The following is a 16119-nucleotide window of genomic DNA, read 5'->3' as shown; positions in this document are numbered from 1 at the left end:
TGCTAATACTGTTTTGAAAAGATTTTAGTTTTAAAGATTGTATTTTCATGTGAGTTCTTACATATTCACTTTTCATTTGTCTTGCCGAGGACGGCCCTTTGATATAGGGTTGAAATATTCATTTGAAGTTTTATTCCAGTCTTACAAAAAAATTTCCCTATTGTTCTTTATGATGGAAAGGCAGTCTGGTCTTCGTTACACCCCTCCCCCATATTCCCATGAATTCTAGAGCATAAACACCTCTAGACCCTATATCATACCTTCAAAGCGTAGGCTAAGTTAAATCCAAGTTACTTCTTTCATAGCCAAGGTCAGACTATTTTCTGGATTTCAATTATATCCTTTGAACAAAAAATTATTCCAAACCACACTAAAAAATTCAATTTTTAGCGCCCAATAACTTCAAAATGCTCCTTTTATTGTAAGATACATATCTCAGAGCTTCAACACAAAGACTGGCTGAATAATCTAAGCAAGAGACAGGTTTCAAAGACAAGCATGAAGCCCACATGATGACTCATCCTCAACAGGGTAGGTAATTGAGCCTGTATTTTTTCTCTATTCACTTTTTTGTTAATTAATTAACATGTGATAATTATGAAGGCTTAATCTACTCTAGTTCATAAGAACTAATTGTAATTAAGTGTAGTAACTCATTAAATAAGCGTAATAAATGGGCTTTCATGATGATCACGGTTTGAAAATCACTTGCATTTGTTTATAAGAATTTTTTTTTTACAAACACACAGAATAGTTGAAACTAACCTTAGCTTGTACCAACTGTTTGAATTAAAAAGAAATCACATAAAAGTAAGGAGCTAAGGAGTAGAAAGTAAGGACTAAGAAAGTAAAGGAGAGTAAGGAGCATTAAAATTTAAAACGAAGAGAAATTATCTCCTTTGGAAGACAAAACATAGAATCCATAACTACGTAACAAATAGTTAAGAAAACTGAATTTTTTTTAAGTTTAAAAGTTTAAAATATCAATGATATAGAGAATAGAATCTGATCGTTAGCATCGATTAAGTGAGAACTTAAAAGAAATATGGCAAGAAAATAGGAAAAATGGAATTCTGTTATTTTTATGGTTCAAAGTGACAGCACTAACGAAAATGTAATGCTACCCCAAGACTTAATAATTATGAAATAATCAAAAGAGAATTTGCTAAAAATAGACCCTGGGTTTATTCAGGTTAAATAGACCAGGTCCTTAGGCAAACAAAATTTTGTTTGGGAATGGGACATAAATATAACCGATATCTAATGGGATAGTTCGAATAAGAAGTGTCCAAAAATTGAAAAAAAATATTTTTATTTATAAAGGGCCTACAAACTGAGCCCTTTCCTACTTACCTCCTTGAGTGGGCCTAAGATAGGTACAGGGGGAGATAAATGAATTCTATTTCAATTACCTCGGTGCCTTATACCCTAGTGAAAAGCCATCTCTAGGGGGAATCGAAATTAATACTACTCATGAAACACTGTTTGGAGGCTAAATGAAACAAATTGTATTTATGCATGCATATCTACCCGTGGACAAGGAGGATTTTCTCTGAGACTCATCTGATGGCTGACTCCAGTGAGAGAATTTCATCATTTTAGATCTAAAATTTAATTTATATGCCCCTCTTGCGCTTATAAAAGTTTTTTTATAAGTAAATCCTCACCCTAATAAAGTACCAACTTACTTTTATTATACATTTTATTTTCTTTAATAAATAACAAGCTCCATCTACTTTTGGAAAATATTAGGTTTTGGCACCATGTGGTAGAACTGAAAGTACGTCTTTGCAACGAAAAAGGGGCTGATATGCAAATGAAGCAGAACTCAAAGCAAAATTGAAGCAGCAGAATCATGTATACCGGTAGGATTTTTTGTGATCGAGAAGATTGAAAAAAAACTTTATTTTAATCTTTAAATCCAACCTTTCCTAGAGTTCACGAGCATTTCGATAATTTTTCAAAAAAAAGAACCATTCTTGCTACGATAGAATTTTTACATTGTCAAGATACCCTCTGAAACTAAACTTTTGACCAGATAAAACTCAAATTTAACGGAATATAAGTTTCCTCCTATTTTTATTTATTTAACATCTACATAAGTACGAAATACTAGGTGATATACACATATAATCTAAGCTCTATCCATGGGTAAGGGGGTTTGAACCCTCCTCCAATGGAGTTTTTGCCCGGTGTAATTTTTTAATTTTTTTGTAAGCCATCTTCCTCAAAAAATCCTTTTGCACCCCCCTCCCCTAAAAAGACAAACAACAACAACAAAAACAAACAAACATCTTGGATATGGCCCTGTATAAAACCCAAGAAAATATAGAATAAATTTTACAAATCTCTAGCCCGAAAACAGGGATCGGCCTGGTTCCCATCCTCCCTTTTCTTGTATCTGGTTTAATCGTAATTAAGTAACGTCACATGACAGAAAGCCAACCTTCTGAAACACCAACTCTTGATGGAAATTCTGTCTAAAAAGAAAAGGTTGAAAATTCAAATGGGAAATAAATCTCAAGAAAACTTCAAGGATTAACTCTCCAGAAGCCGAAGGAGAAACTCATTTGTAAGTGACCTGCGAGAACATTACGCGGCGACCTTTCTCAGCCTAATAGTATTTAAATTTGAAAATCTCCTTATTATGAAAGAATTGTGGAGCATGTATTGTGGCTCGTTCTTAAAAAAAAATCAAATCCTATGTTGTATTAAATGAAAAATGAATCAATACTAAGCTATGCTTATAAATCATTTCACTTGGGGTTGAGAGGTGGTGGGTATCCATTGGGTGATCTCTATTTCGCTATCCAACTAGCGTCTGGGGTGCTTACGAGGTAGCCCAGATGCAAGTCCGAAAATGGATAAAGACCAGACCAAGGATTTGAATGAGTCGCTCCATATTAAATCGACTGTGCAAGACGCTCGGGGTGCTAGATTTTGATGAAACTTGAACTGAAATAGAGGGTAGAGAACTTAATATTGAACAACTTTTGTTGCAAGCAATAAATCAACATTTGTTTTCAATCCCAAAAGTATGAAGCCAATGGCCTAGGCATTTTTAGAATCTGTTTTTTAGCTATAGTTCTGTAAACTAAAATTGAATTCAAAGCATAAGTTTGTCTCTAAACTCAACTTATCAGAACCGATAAAATCCCTTGTCTTTCCCCCTGGAATCCTCGATATTACATTTCACAGAGGAACTAAAAAAAATATATAGATTTAGTTTACTTATTAACAAATTGGTTGTATTTCCTTCATCCTCTCCCATTGGTGTGGAGTTAACAACGTTACTTACTTTAAGGGCTAATCTGGCTCCATTTTTAGTTTTTAAATTGTCATTAGGTCAACTAATTGAGGGCAATGCGCGAGGTTGTATCCATCTGGGTTTGAATCATCCCCCCAAAAAAAATTTTTTGAATTATAAAAACGCCTACAAATAAATTGTTTGTGCGTGTTTTAAAGTTTTTTTTTAACCGCCCTCCCCTTGCAAAAAGAAATCACGGATACGACCTTGGACACGCGACCACCTTCTCAAATACGGCCTTTTGATGAGCAGAGGCACAGCTAAGGAGGGTTTATCTAAACTCAGGCACTTGCTTCCCTCAATAACCCCACCCCAAAGTTAATAAAAGGTACGCAACAGGATTAAAAAATATTCAGGTTAATCTATTGAGATTCAACCAGGTCTGCGACAATGACTTTCTAAAAGAAATTAGATTTGATTTTTATTATTCTGAAACCTTTACATAATTAGTTTATCATTTTTCCAAATTATCTTTAGATATGTAGATAACAGCGATGAGAATAGCGTCAAAAAGTGTCAATTTTATTTATAAGCCATTGTGACCGATTTTATATGCAAATGACTCAGACATCATTATACGGTGACCCTTCTCATCCTATTGATGTTTAAATTTGAAATCTCTATACCATGATACCCATGTCCATAGTGGTTCAATTTGGCTCGTCCTAATGCAAATAGTCAGATCAAATTTTTTATTAAAATGAAAGACAAATTGTTGGGAATTGCTTCCGTTCTTGGGGATGAGAAAGATGGTAGGGGGATTTTTTCTAAATCTTATGTCCAAATTATCTTTATATGTGGATAACAGTCATGACAACAAGGTCAAAAAGTATTAATTTTATTCATATACCATTGTGACCGATTTTACGTGCAAATGACCTACGAGGACATTATTATACGGTTCTCAGCCTATTGATATTTAAATTCAAAATTATTTATACTATAATGCCTATGACCGTAGTGGCGCATGTATTGTGGCTCGTCCTTATGAAAATATTCAGATCCTATTTTCATTAAAATTCAAAATGAATTGGTGCAAATCAATGCTTATAAATATTTTTACTTTATTTTTGGATAAACGGCAAAATCGAAAACTTAACGGGTATAACTTTTCTGCCTTGATGATGATAAATAATTTTATTCATAAGACTAAAATAGATTACAGAGTTCAAGATTTCTTTTATGCGCAGTATTGGTTCAAAATTTGGATCATAGTCCCTTAATAAGTTACCCTCGCGACAAAGAAGAAAGAAGAAATTGATAAATATTTTCACATTGAAGCATGACTGAATGTTACTCTTGAACCACGTTTGTTATTAAATTCCCGAAAATAATGGTTAATATTCTTTGTCACTTCAATGTTTAATTTTTACAACTGTTGAAAATACAGTCAACTACATAAGTTTTTTTGGCTACCACATTAAAGAAAAGTACACGTTTTTTCAAATAGTTCTACACTTCGAGGATTTGTAAGGAGCGGGAGTAGGCTCAGCGCCTCTCCCCCAAAATTAATCTTGACAGTAAATATTATTCCTCATTTTAGTTTATTCGGGGAGACGATTCAATCTTTCAATCACCTGGAAATAAGTGGAGTGAAATTAATTGGTGTCACGCCCTTCGATCCTATTGCAATAAAAATAATCCCAAAAGAACTGAAAATATTGTTAATAAATCAGCATAATATTTTCTGTTGAAGTTTCATGGCTAGGACAACTTACTTTCCTAGCTTATCAAAACTAATCAAAATAGGATTTTTCTATTTTTGACCCTCCAAAATCTCAAGAATTTTCTAAATAAATCGTATATTTCTTAGAATTTGACCCCTCCATAGTGTTAGGCCCTCCCTGAAATATATTATTTTGTATGTGTCAGTCCTATGATGTTTCTATTTATCTATTTTTAGTGCAGAGGTAACGATGGGTACGTCAATATTTTTATATATAGTTTTTTTTAGGACTTCAACTCATGTGAATATCTGACAGCATGTGCCAGCATAAAAGTATGAAAACTGTTTGATAACATTGACACAACATCCTCTACTGGGAATAGAAATCAATCAAATATATTATTATGTGACTATTCAGATATTTTGATCTATCGATAATTCTTTAGCAGTTGACAACAGATAACGGGGTCTTGCTTTTGTCTTGTTGTAAATTAGGGATTTAACAAGTACGATATGCCAGTCATTACCGAAATAATCATTGGGTACAGAGAAACTCGGTGCTTAAAAGGGTAGAAAATTTAAGTCCTTCTGTGTCTTAAAAGTCATTGTCTTCCTTATTCTGAGAAAACTGTATAATTTTTGTTCCGAAAACCATATGTCTTCACTATCTTATGGTCTTCTGTCTGGCTTATTCCTCTCTTCTCAGAGTTATTCAAGTGCAAAACTAAGAGTAGGGCTCACAGGCAGGACAGGGTGTTTATGAGCATGCATATCAGCTCCGCCAAATGTTCTCTTAGTCACTAAAAATCTGACCAAGCCGCAACCACTTTGCCTCAGTGGCAGTGGAACCCTTGATTAATTCCATTCCCCTTAGGAAGAATCAACCAGTCCACTTGGAGAGTCTTAAACGCTATCTCATTCAAGCTCAGGAGAAGAGGCTGGTGACCAAAATTCTTGTGCGCATTTTAAGCAAAATCTTTCGACGTATCTACGTTCACGAAGTTTCTTGCATAGAATGACTATATCATAAAATGATTAAAAGATTTCTACCATTTACTGTTTAAAAATTCTTCCAATTTTGGGATCTAAAAATGTTAAATGTCTGATCACGCACAGTCTCTTCAAATCGCATATTTTTCACATTTTAAGAAATATTTCTGCGCTTGGTTTACGCGGCCTGAATCCTGAAACCTAATCGAGGAAGAAACCCCCTTAATTAGAATCTGAGGTATAACTTGGTTAGACCTCATTCCCCCCCCCCTATTCTTCTAAGAACTATAACAACATTTTGATTTTATAAGTTCTCCCTTATACCCGTACACAAGAGATTTTTTGAAAAATCTAGGCACTTATTATTCTAATTATCAAATAATATTTTCATTAATATTGGCCGCACTTGAAAACAATTCTTACACCGGTGCCTGCTTTTCCTTCCGAATTATTTTCTCAGTTACGAACCTGACAAATGTAAGTGCACTGCGACAAAAAAAAATCAAACATTGAAAAAAGGTTAGTCAAAATTAATTATAACACTGGAAAAATATTCGAGAATATCAACCAGTTCGTGGTAACGAGCTGCAGTAAGGAGCAACCCGGCTCAATAGTAACCGAAACTCGAAAACGGAATTTTGATACCAATAGATATATCAAAAGAATCATATTTTCATGCTGATTTTAAATATATATGTTTCATCAAGTTGACCCATCAAAAGTTATGACCCTGAGAAAATTTTCAATAAAAGGGGCAAACACCCTCTAAAGGTCATAGAATGTTAATGAAAATCATACCATCAGATAAGCGTATCAGAGAATCTTACTGTAGAGGTTTCAATCTCCTATCTGCAAAAAAGTTAAATTTTGTATTTTTTGCCAGAAGAAAGATAACGGATGCGTGCTTATTAGTTTATTGGTGTTTTTTTTTGTTTTTTTTTTCAGGTTAATTTTATCAACCCAGTGGTGCTAGAATGTAGCGAGACGGCTCATTCTATCAAACATTTAAAATTCTAGTGCAAATTTTAAGTGAAAAAGAGAAGAGGGCAACTAAGCCCCATCCCACGCTCATTTTTTCCCAAAGTCACGAGATTAAAATTTTGAGATAGCAATTTTGTTCAGCATGGTCGAAAAATCTAATAACTATGTCTTTGAGGACGACTTAATCCCCCGCAGTCAGCGGGGGAAGGGCTGCAAGTTATAAGCTTTGCCCATTGTTTACATATTTTATTGGTTATTGGGAAGTATACATACGTTTTGACGGGGATTTTTTCTAGTGGTGGGGGGGGGTTACGTGGGAGGGTCATTCCACGGAAGAATTTATTATGAAGGAAGAGAATTTCAATGAAGGGACCGTTGGATTTTCTAGTATTATTTAAATAAAAACAATGGGAAACTAAATAAAAAAGTTTTTTCAACTGAAAGTAAGGAGCACCATTAAAACTTAATACAAGCAAAAATTGGTACGTATATGAGGGGGTTCGTCTCCTTCTTAGTACCTCACTCTTCTTAGTACCTCACTCAAGTATTTTTTGTAATTTCAAAAGAGCTATTTATTCTAACTAAGCGGTATTTGTGATTCAGGGGTCATTCTTAAAGAATTGGAACAAAATTTGAACTTGAGTGTAAAGAGCGAGGTATTGACGAGGGGACGAACCCCCTCATATACGTAATTAAAATATAAAAATATAGAAGTTTGTTACGTAAGTTATGTACATTTATTACTAATAAAACGTTCGTAAATAAAATTAAAAGTTCTAGTGGCCTTTTTAAGTAACTGAAAAAATTGGAGGGCAATTAGGCCCTCTCTCCCGCCCCGTTTTTTCTCAAAATCGTCCGATGAAAACTGAGAGAAATCCATTTAGCCAAAAAAGCAAAAATTAATCTGCAAATTTCATTTTAATTACTCATGTACGATGAGCCAAAATCAAAACCTGCATTAATTCAAAAACTTTCAGAAATTAAATACAAAAACAAGTTTTTATTTAGCTGAAAGTAAGAAGCAAAATAAAAACTTAAAACGATCAGAAATTACTCCGTATATCGAAAGGGCTGTCCCCTCCTCAACGCCCCGCTCTTTACGATAAAGTTTGACTGTCACAGTTCTACTATTTAAAACAATAAAAAGACTTCACCGTAGAGAGATGGGCGTTGAGGAGGGAACAACCCCTTTTATGTACGGAATAATTCCTCTTCGTTTTAAGTTTTAATGTCGCTCCTTACTTTTAGTTAAAAAAAAACTTGTTTTTGTATATAATGACTTGAAAAAATGAGACTGATGGATGTCAGAGCAGCTACTCCTAAAATATTTGATTGCTTTAAGCAGTATGGAGTTTCCGGGACGTATGGTGGTTCTTAATTGTGACAATTAAAACTGTCGACTCAAAACAGGATGTGATAGCGTTTAATTTCTTTGTCATTTGATTTTGCCAATTGGCCTGTCTTGTAGGTGTTATATATTCTTAAAAATTGTATAATTTAAGCCTCGTAAAAATGCAATTTCCTGCTAGATTGCGTAGCCAAATAGAGCCACTCTCAATAGGGAGGCTACTATTTCTTGAAAAAAAATATGTTGTTTTACGAAGTGGGTGCCAAATGTAAAAGGCACATGCAGGAATAAATACTTGGGTTGCCTTTGCATCCATGGTCTAGATCGGAAATGCAAAGATATATCTTAGATTTTTATTGTGAAGGTTAAACCCTTCTGTGTTGACTCTTCTGCCCGGTTACATCCAAAAATATAGCTATTAATCTGTTAGGAGAAGAGGGTGTGGTGTCATTGTTTGAAGATCTTTCAATATTTAGGAAACATAGGCAGGATTTTACAAGGACAAAGAGCGAAAATTAATCACAAAATTGGCTGTAGAGTAGAAAAAAAATATCAAAAGAAATATTTACTGAAAAAACATTCATGTATTGCCCTAATGTGAGAACATGCGTTCTCAAAGTGTTGATCCAATAAGTTAAACTTTATTTTGAACAAAATTGGGTTGTCGTAATAGACCCCTCATATACTGAATAATTTCTGATGGTCTTAAGTCTTAAAGTTGCTCTTACCTTACATTTGAAAAAGGATGTTTCTAGTTTAAATTCTGCACGTTTTAACATAGTTTCCAGTGCAGTCCTGAATAGGAGATAGGGCCTACTGCCGCTTAGACCTGTTTTTTTCTCAAAGGATAATCTTATGTTCCACTAAATATACGTCACAATCATCAGAATCGCCTCTCATGACAACAAGACGAATTTGCGAGATGTGGGTATCGCCCATTTATCTCTGATATTGTCCAGCACAGGAGACTAAGTTGGTTTGGCCAAATAATGCGCACAACAGATGACTATTTAAGCCAGAAAAAGAAAATGTCTAACACCAGCAGCATGGAAGAAAGAACAGGAGGCAAAAAGAAGACTTGACGCTGGACAGTGAGGTCCGATCTAGAACCAATCGGAGGCTTCAGAAAATATGCCCGTCACTGGGACCGTCAGTAACAGAAAATTCTGGAACCTATCACCCTTGAACTAAACCTCTGGAAAGATACCTGTCGCCGTTTTCTGGGCGTCACGACCAGCCTAGACGCGGCTTGAGGTATACTAAGCAAGTAGAGTAAGTTTAATCCGATTGGCTTTTTCTTAGTTTGTGCTGGAAGACGCTTCGGTCATGTTCCGAGCAAAGGGGTTGTTATACAGGTCAAAAGGCAAGAAAAAATCCTTTTTCTGTATTGCGACATCTTTTGTTGCTTTAAATGACAAGTTTTTGTTCGAACAGGCTTTCGTTTGATAATCTACGACTATTGGTTTGGCGTACCATGAAAACAAATAAATAAAACATTCGTCTTAAGATTAATATTTTAAATTTTGAAAAAGATAGCTTAATGATGTTTTCATATCTGCAATTGCAGAGAATCTGAAAATGTGTGTTTTTTAAAACAAATGAAATCAAATTAAGAAAATGAGTTGTCATTCTTTTTTATATGCGGATTCAGAGAAGAAGCAATTAATTAAGATTTTCCAATTATCGTAAGTCCACAAATAATAACCGCTATTTATCCTTTATATCAGTAGTGATGCCACATAGTCGCTACTCTTTTCTTCATCGATAGTTTAAGATCACGTTGAACTTTAACGGCGATCCTCCAGACTCAGGTGTTATTAATTTTCTTTAAAATTCAGGTGTTTCTTATGCAACGGGTAGTATTTTCTTAAGATGCAGGTGTTTGTTATATAATAGATGTAAAGGACCCACGAGGGGCAGGAAAAACCTCAACGGCCCCCGCCAAATCATGATGCAAACACAGATGTTACATCACATTTTTTTGGTTGTTTAAAAACCTATTGGTGAAGAACAAAACCTTCAGGGAGTCGCCAAAGAGGACATGGTCCAAATTATTCATAACCAATATTTTCCTGCTTCACATACAGAGCCTTTTGTCCAGAGGCGCCATTTGGGCCAAGTCTTGGGGTGGGCATGAACTCCATCTTGCCCCCCCTCCCGACTCTCTTCGTGTCGCGTAAGAAAAAATGCGGGTTTTGGCAGCAGGTCGATCGAATATTCTAAGTAAAAACGCATTTTCAGCACCCATGTATTGCTTGGAAATGTACTGTAACCGAATGTGGAACTCTGCCACACTGACCTCTAGGATTAATTATAACATAGAAGATCACAATCAACGAGGTTAAGGGATTAAACTGAAAGTGGAAAATTCAACCAGACTACAGACTGGCCTTCCTCAGTGAGAAACTTTCTTATTCAAATAAACAATACGTCGGTGAAAGTAATCTTCATTAACATGCTGAGGGTTGTAACCAAAATCTCGGTTTTCCTTCATCAAATATATTTACAAAAAGGAAAAACATAAAAAGAGAAAAAATATTACTACACTCAAGGTAACAAGGGGAACTGCCGAGGTTTCATCTTTGCAAAATCGCCAACAAGCTGGTCTTTGTCCAATTTCTTACTAAATCCTTCTCTGCAAACATCAAAAGGAGGTGACTGAGACGATCGTCTCCTGTTGTAGCCCGCAGGTAGTTTTTCACTATTTCTAGGCTAGAAAACAAACGCTCATCGCTCGCTGTTGTCACAGGAAGTGAGGCAGCAATACAAAGTACTTTAATTACTTCTGAGTAAGCCACTGGTAATGCTTGAAGATGGTCGACAATGTCTAGGAAGTTTTCCGGGTTTTCTCCTCACCGAGCAAGAAACGCTTGGTAATACCAGCTCGCCGTAAAATGCTGAGAAACGCTTGAACAACTCTGTGTCCATAAACATGGTCGAGCTTGGACCCAAGGCTTCGAGTGTGCTCAGCACTGGCAAGTTATCTGTAAACTGTCTGCCAAATTCGACTAGTAGACGGTCGAAAGTCTCGGAGTACTCTCGCTTCATTTCATCCGCCAAAGTAGTAGTCCGATTTCCAGATTGCATGAAGTTCTTTCCTAGCTTCGAAGTTGTCACAAATTGTTTCAGATGCTTGGTGATCTTTTGAGTTCTAATGCTAAGGGCTTTATTAATGCCTTTATATTTACCTAACTAAAAAGTTAATAGGCTTAATGATGTAAAGTCTTCTACTTCTCTCTGTACTCTCGTCTTTAGAGTCTTATGGTAGACAATGATTAATAGCAAATAGCGTAATAGCAAAACCCCAAGGGTCGTCAGATAATTACGCTACTTGGTTAATAGGCATGCAGTAATTTCAAATCAAATGGACAGAATGGATTATGTTGGACATAAGGGATTATTATGGCCGGAAAAGGACCCTTTGTGGTGAAGCTTGGGCCCCCCAGAAAATCTGGGGTGACCATTTGCCCACGCCTGCCCCTCCAAATGGCGCCTCTGCTTTTGTCCTTTTGTTCTTGGCAAACAACGTATTTTCCGCTTTTTTCAGGAACAAATGCGAAGCGTACAGGATCCTCTATTGATTTCCCAGGGACAAAGGATTCCCATTATTCAGCTGTTTTGCTTTTCTTCAGGCGGGACCGGATGATTTTCTTTATCCTCCGGGGGGGTATAGGACAAGGTAGTAGAATGGAACTTTTATCAGTATTATATTTGAGATGGAACGTGTCAAGTCGATTTGGAAAAAAGAGGATTGGATGTCTGGTTATATGCAGGCAAGTCTCTATGTATATTAAGTATACCCGCCCCCATCTAGCAAAAAATGCAAGATTATAGCAAAGTAAGAGCTAATATAACTCACTATATTATATTACTAAGTAAAAACTTGCCCCCTTCCTCAATTATATAGCTCCATCGCTGATTAATTTATCTTGCAAAATATGCGCTTTTCACCCGCCCAGCTTTTTCAAAGCACTTTTTGTATTCTGACAGGGATAAGATTTATAGCCATTAGATATTTTTGTAGCCTTTGATAATACCTTCAGGTAAAAAGAGTTAGCTACTAGCAACATCTGGAGTTACTTAATTACCAATAAAGGTCACTTTTAATAGCTGCTTTCATCTGCAAAATTAGATGGTTCTAGTTAAATCTTCAAAAGAAATGTCCGAAAAATGTAACTTTTTGATACTTATAATGAATGAATGGATAATATTTTTTTCTTACAGTAAACAAAAATATTTAAAACAAGGAATATTCTGAGTATAATAATGAATTATTGTGTAAGGTCCCTCCTCCTAAAAATATGAAGGGTGATATGCAGTAATTTTGAAGCCAGATCTTTCAATAATGCATGGCCTGTTAAACTCAAATTTAAAAGGAGGTGCTATAAAGAAACTATGAAAACCAGAAATTTATTCTTGTTTTCAAAATGTTCTTCGATTTTTTTTAAAGGCTGTTGTATACAAATTTTGTAGCTCAAGAATGGTGTTGTACAAAACTTTTGCAGCTCAATTACAAAATATGTGCGAAGAATCATATGTTTTTTCTTTGCTATAACATAGTACAGGAAGAATACAAACGCATATAAAGGCAAAATAAATATTTACGATCTGCGATATTTCTTATTTTAAAATTTTTCTGTCATATATCCCATTTCTGCCGTACCCACCTTATGAAGGTTAGGGAAGAGCCCCCTTTAATCCCTATTAAAGTTTATATTCCACTTAGAGCAAAGGGGTTACACATCATTTGCTAATGTTTACCCTCCAAGGTCTTATATAATTACCTCATTTTTCGGGACCCGTTAAGACAGGTGAGGGACGATGGGGGTGAGGTGTTTCTGAAAACTAAATTCCATGGTTCTTGAAAGCTATTCTTAGGAAAAACAAGATATAATTTAACCATATGTGTTCATTTTATGAAAACTAATTTCCATTTTTCTTAAATGATCAATATAAGTTGTTTCGTTTCATGAGAAACTCCAATTTTATGTCTATTTAAGGAGAATTCTGAGCAAGAACATCTTAGAAAGAGGACAAAGGCATGCAATGAGGAGGTAACGCTACAGTGCGAAGACGCAGGTTTTTCTGCGATCCCACAAAAAGCAAGGAGAATGCTGCCCCTTTGGCTCTACAACACACTGATGTGGGGCCCTCACGAGCCGCCCCCAGCATGCAAGGTGGAGGTTCAGGTCCTAGTGTAAATGCATATCATGTATATTTTTCGTAAAGCTTAATGTTTTAGTGGTATGGGGAACCTTGCTCGCTACCCCTGATGGCAATACCAATCCTAAGAAATATAGAATTCTTTTTTGCTTAATAAAGAGAACAAACCTATGTCCTCTCAATAGTTTTCGAAAGGCTTTGAGGACCTCCCATGGTCTTAAAGGAAATAGCTAAAATAAGACATTCTTTTCGTGTTAATGAAGGGGAAATAGCTAAGATCTTGCTGGCTCTAAAAATAATGCATTCTTCTGGAGATTGACTCTACCCTTTCAAATACATGAAAATAAGAAGTTTGATATTCTGTCTTCTAGGGTATGGTGAGTTTGAAGTTTCGTATTTAGTAATTTTTTTCGAAAAGAAAATTGAAGCCTAGCTATATGTTACCTACTGAACAGTACTTTAGTACCAAAAAACTTAACTTATTACGCATGGTGGAGTGCTGAAATAGTAAAATATCAAGAGAGCCATGTTCGCTATCTCTGAAAGGGAGGATAGGTGGTATTGTCCATCCTAAAGACAATAAGTTTCTTTACCGTTTAATAATGGGGAAAATACCAAGACCCTCTCGATAATTCTGAGAGTCTTGAGGAGAGCTTTGTTAGGATTTCTTACATGGTAAATAATGGATTTTTTAAACTTAGTAGAAACCAAACTTGTAGCTTGTAGGTCTCCTTAATTCCCCACAATTTATGATTAAATCCCCTAGGATACAGCCAAAGGATAACCTCAAAAGGATAGTCTTTCCCTATTTTATACTCTTTTCAACAGATTTTATGAATTGGCCAGAGACTTTTGTTGATTATGTCTCAACTTCTAAAATCTTCAAGCGTTCAGTCTCTTGTGCCCCTTGGTTAACTTAAGCTTTTCGTACGAGTACAAATAGTCATCATCTTGAAAAATATAAAAGAACAGAAATTTATTGAAGTCATTAATTTTAAGGCCAAGTGTATTTATTACTCCCAGATGTTATCCCAATTTGGCAAGAATATGAGATTAACCTGGTAACTTCAGAACGCAGTTCTTCATCCTATTTCCAAAAGAAATAAATTGCCAAATACATAAATTCTAAGGGGGCAATAATACTTAATAGTGAGGTCATTATGGATGAATATTAATTTTACTTTGCATCCAAAAGGAAATATATTTCTGAAGACATTTTGAATTAATACTTTTTCTACCAGTGACTCCAAGAAGTACCTTAGTCCGTCTTGTCAAAAATTGATGGTTTTGGATCTTGTTTTAGAGTTTAAAGTCCAGAGAATCATCTCTGAGCTACCAAATTCATGTCGAGGCTGTGAAGTTTATATTATCCTCTATTTTATCTCCTCTCACAATTCTTATGTACTTATTATTTTTGAATGGAACTTTTCTTAGTTCCCTAAAATATGTAAGATTAGTTTTCCTCCATAAGGGTATTTCTAGAGATAATCCTTCTAATTATGGACTAATTTCTCTTCATCAGCCTTAATTAAAATTTAAAAAATTCACTTATTCTAGACTTCTGTCGTTTCTGTATAGAACATTTCCATTACAATCAGTTTGATTTTTGCCTTAAAAACTCAACAGAACATACTTGCATGGCCTTGTGGAAGTTGATTCACAGCGCACTTGATTTAGCAAGTTACATTTACCACTTGCAATATTTCTTGATGTCGGGAAAGCGTTTGACGGCGTGGGATACGAGGAAATACTTATCATTGGTTTTAAACTTTTTTATCTGGATGGTCTATCAGTATTGACCCTAAGCATCAAGATCAATTCTGGTTGATTTTGGTATCCCTCAGGGGTCTATCCTAGGACATTTTTGATTCCTTATATTCATCAATGATCTTTTCATTGCTGTGTCTCAACAAACAAAGCGATATTGTTGTAGTATTTATGATCAAAATTTTGTTCTACCTACCACTCATGGTGATAAAACTGGTCCTCCTGATAGACATTTTTGATTCCTGGGTTTTTTATTGAACGAACGTCTTTCTTTCAGACATCACTGTGCTCTTTTGAAATTTAAACTCTCCAGAAACCTAGCAGGTCTTCGGAAGTTTCGTCATTTTTTTCCTGGTTCGATAATGAAGATCCTCTTTCACTCTCTAATTTAACTTTAAGTGTACTACTGCCTATCGATATTCTCTTCTTTTATCTTAACTGTTTTCAAAATATAGAACAGAACAATTAAAGTAGTGTCTGAGATGACAGAACAGCTCAGCAATAATTTATTGGATGGTCAATCTACGTATATCTTTCTTTCCTCTTGTTTCACTTTTAAGCATTGTCATGGACTTCTCCCTAACCTCTTCAAACACTTATATCTTTGAATTATTAACTAAAACAGGAATCTTGTGTTTCTTTTTCTCTCAGAAATGAAATGGATATTTCCTTTTATAAAACCAAAACAATAAGATTATATTTCGATCCAAATTTTTGTTGTGCCTCCCAATGAATGTCCCTACCATTTAATACTCGGCTATGTCACTCTTATAGACAATTTAAAAAGAGCTAACAAACCACCTCTTCGGCTTGGAGTTAGTTTCCCCCTCCATACTTTCCCCCCTCTATCTTTTCTTTCCAAAATATTGGAAGAGAGTACAAGATTTATCAACCAAA

The 16119-nt window shown here is 35.2% G+C and overlaps 1 protein-coding gene and 1 long non-coding RNA gene across 2 annotated transcripts in view; one reads left to right on the top strand and one right to left on the bottom strand.

Moving 5' to 3' along the window:
* Positions 1-469, bottom strand: part of LOC136038048 (uncharacterized) — a 16997-nt gene extending 16528 nt beyond the window's left edge. Inside the window, exon 1 of the mRNA XM_065721002.1 lies at positions 261-469. The gene's annotated coding sequence lies outside the window, so the exon portion shown is untranslated. The remainder of the gene's footprint in view (positions 1-260) is intronic.
* LOC136038057 (uncharacterized) lies at positions 430-16119 on the top strand. Its single transcript, XR_010620123.1, has 2 exons — positions 430-531; positions 13293-16119. It is a non-coding gene; the product is annotated as an uncharacterized LOC136038057 (long non-coding RNA).

Source organism: Artemia franciscana, chromosome 2, assembly GCF_032884065.1.
Source record: "Artemia franciscana chromosome 2, ASM3288406v1, whole genome shotgun sequence".
Lineage (NCBI taxonomy): Eukaryota > Metazoa > Arthropoda > Branchiopoda > Anostraca > Artemiidae > Artemia > Artemia franciscana.
Note: the sequence above shows the minus strand (reverse complement) of the source record. Positions and strands in the feature narration are given on the sequence as shown.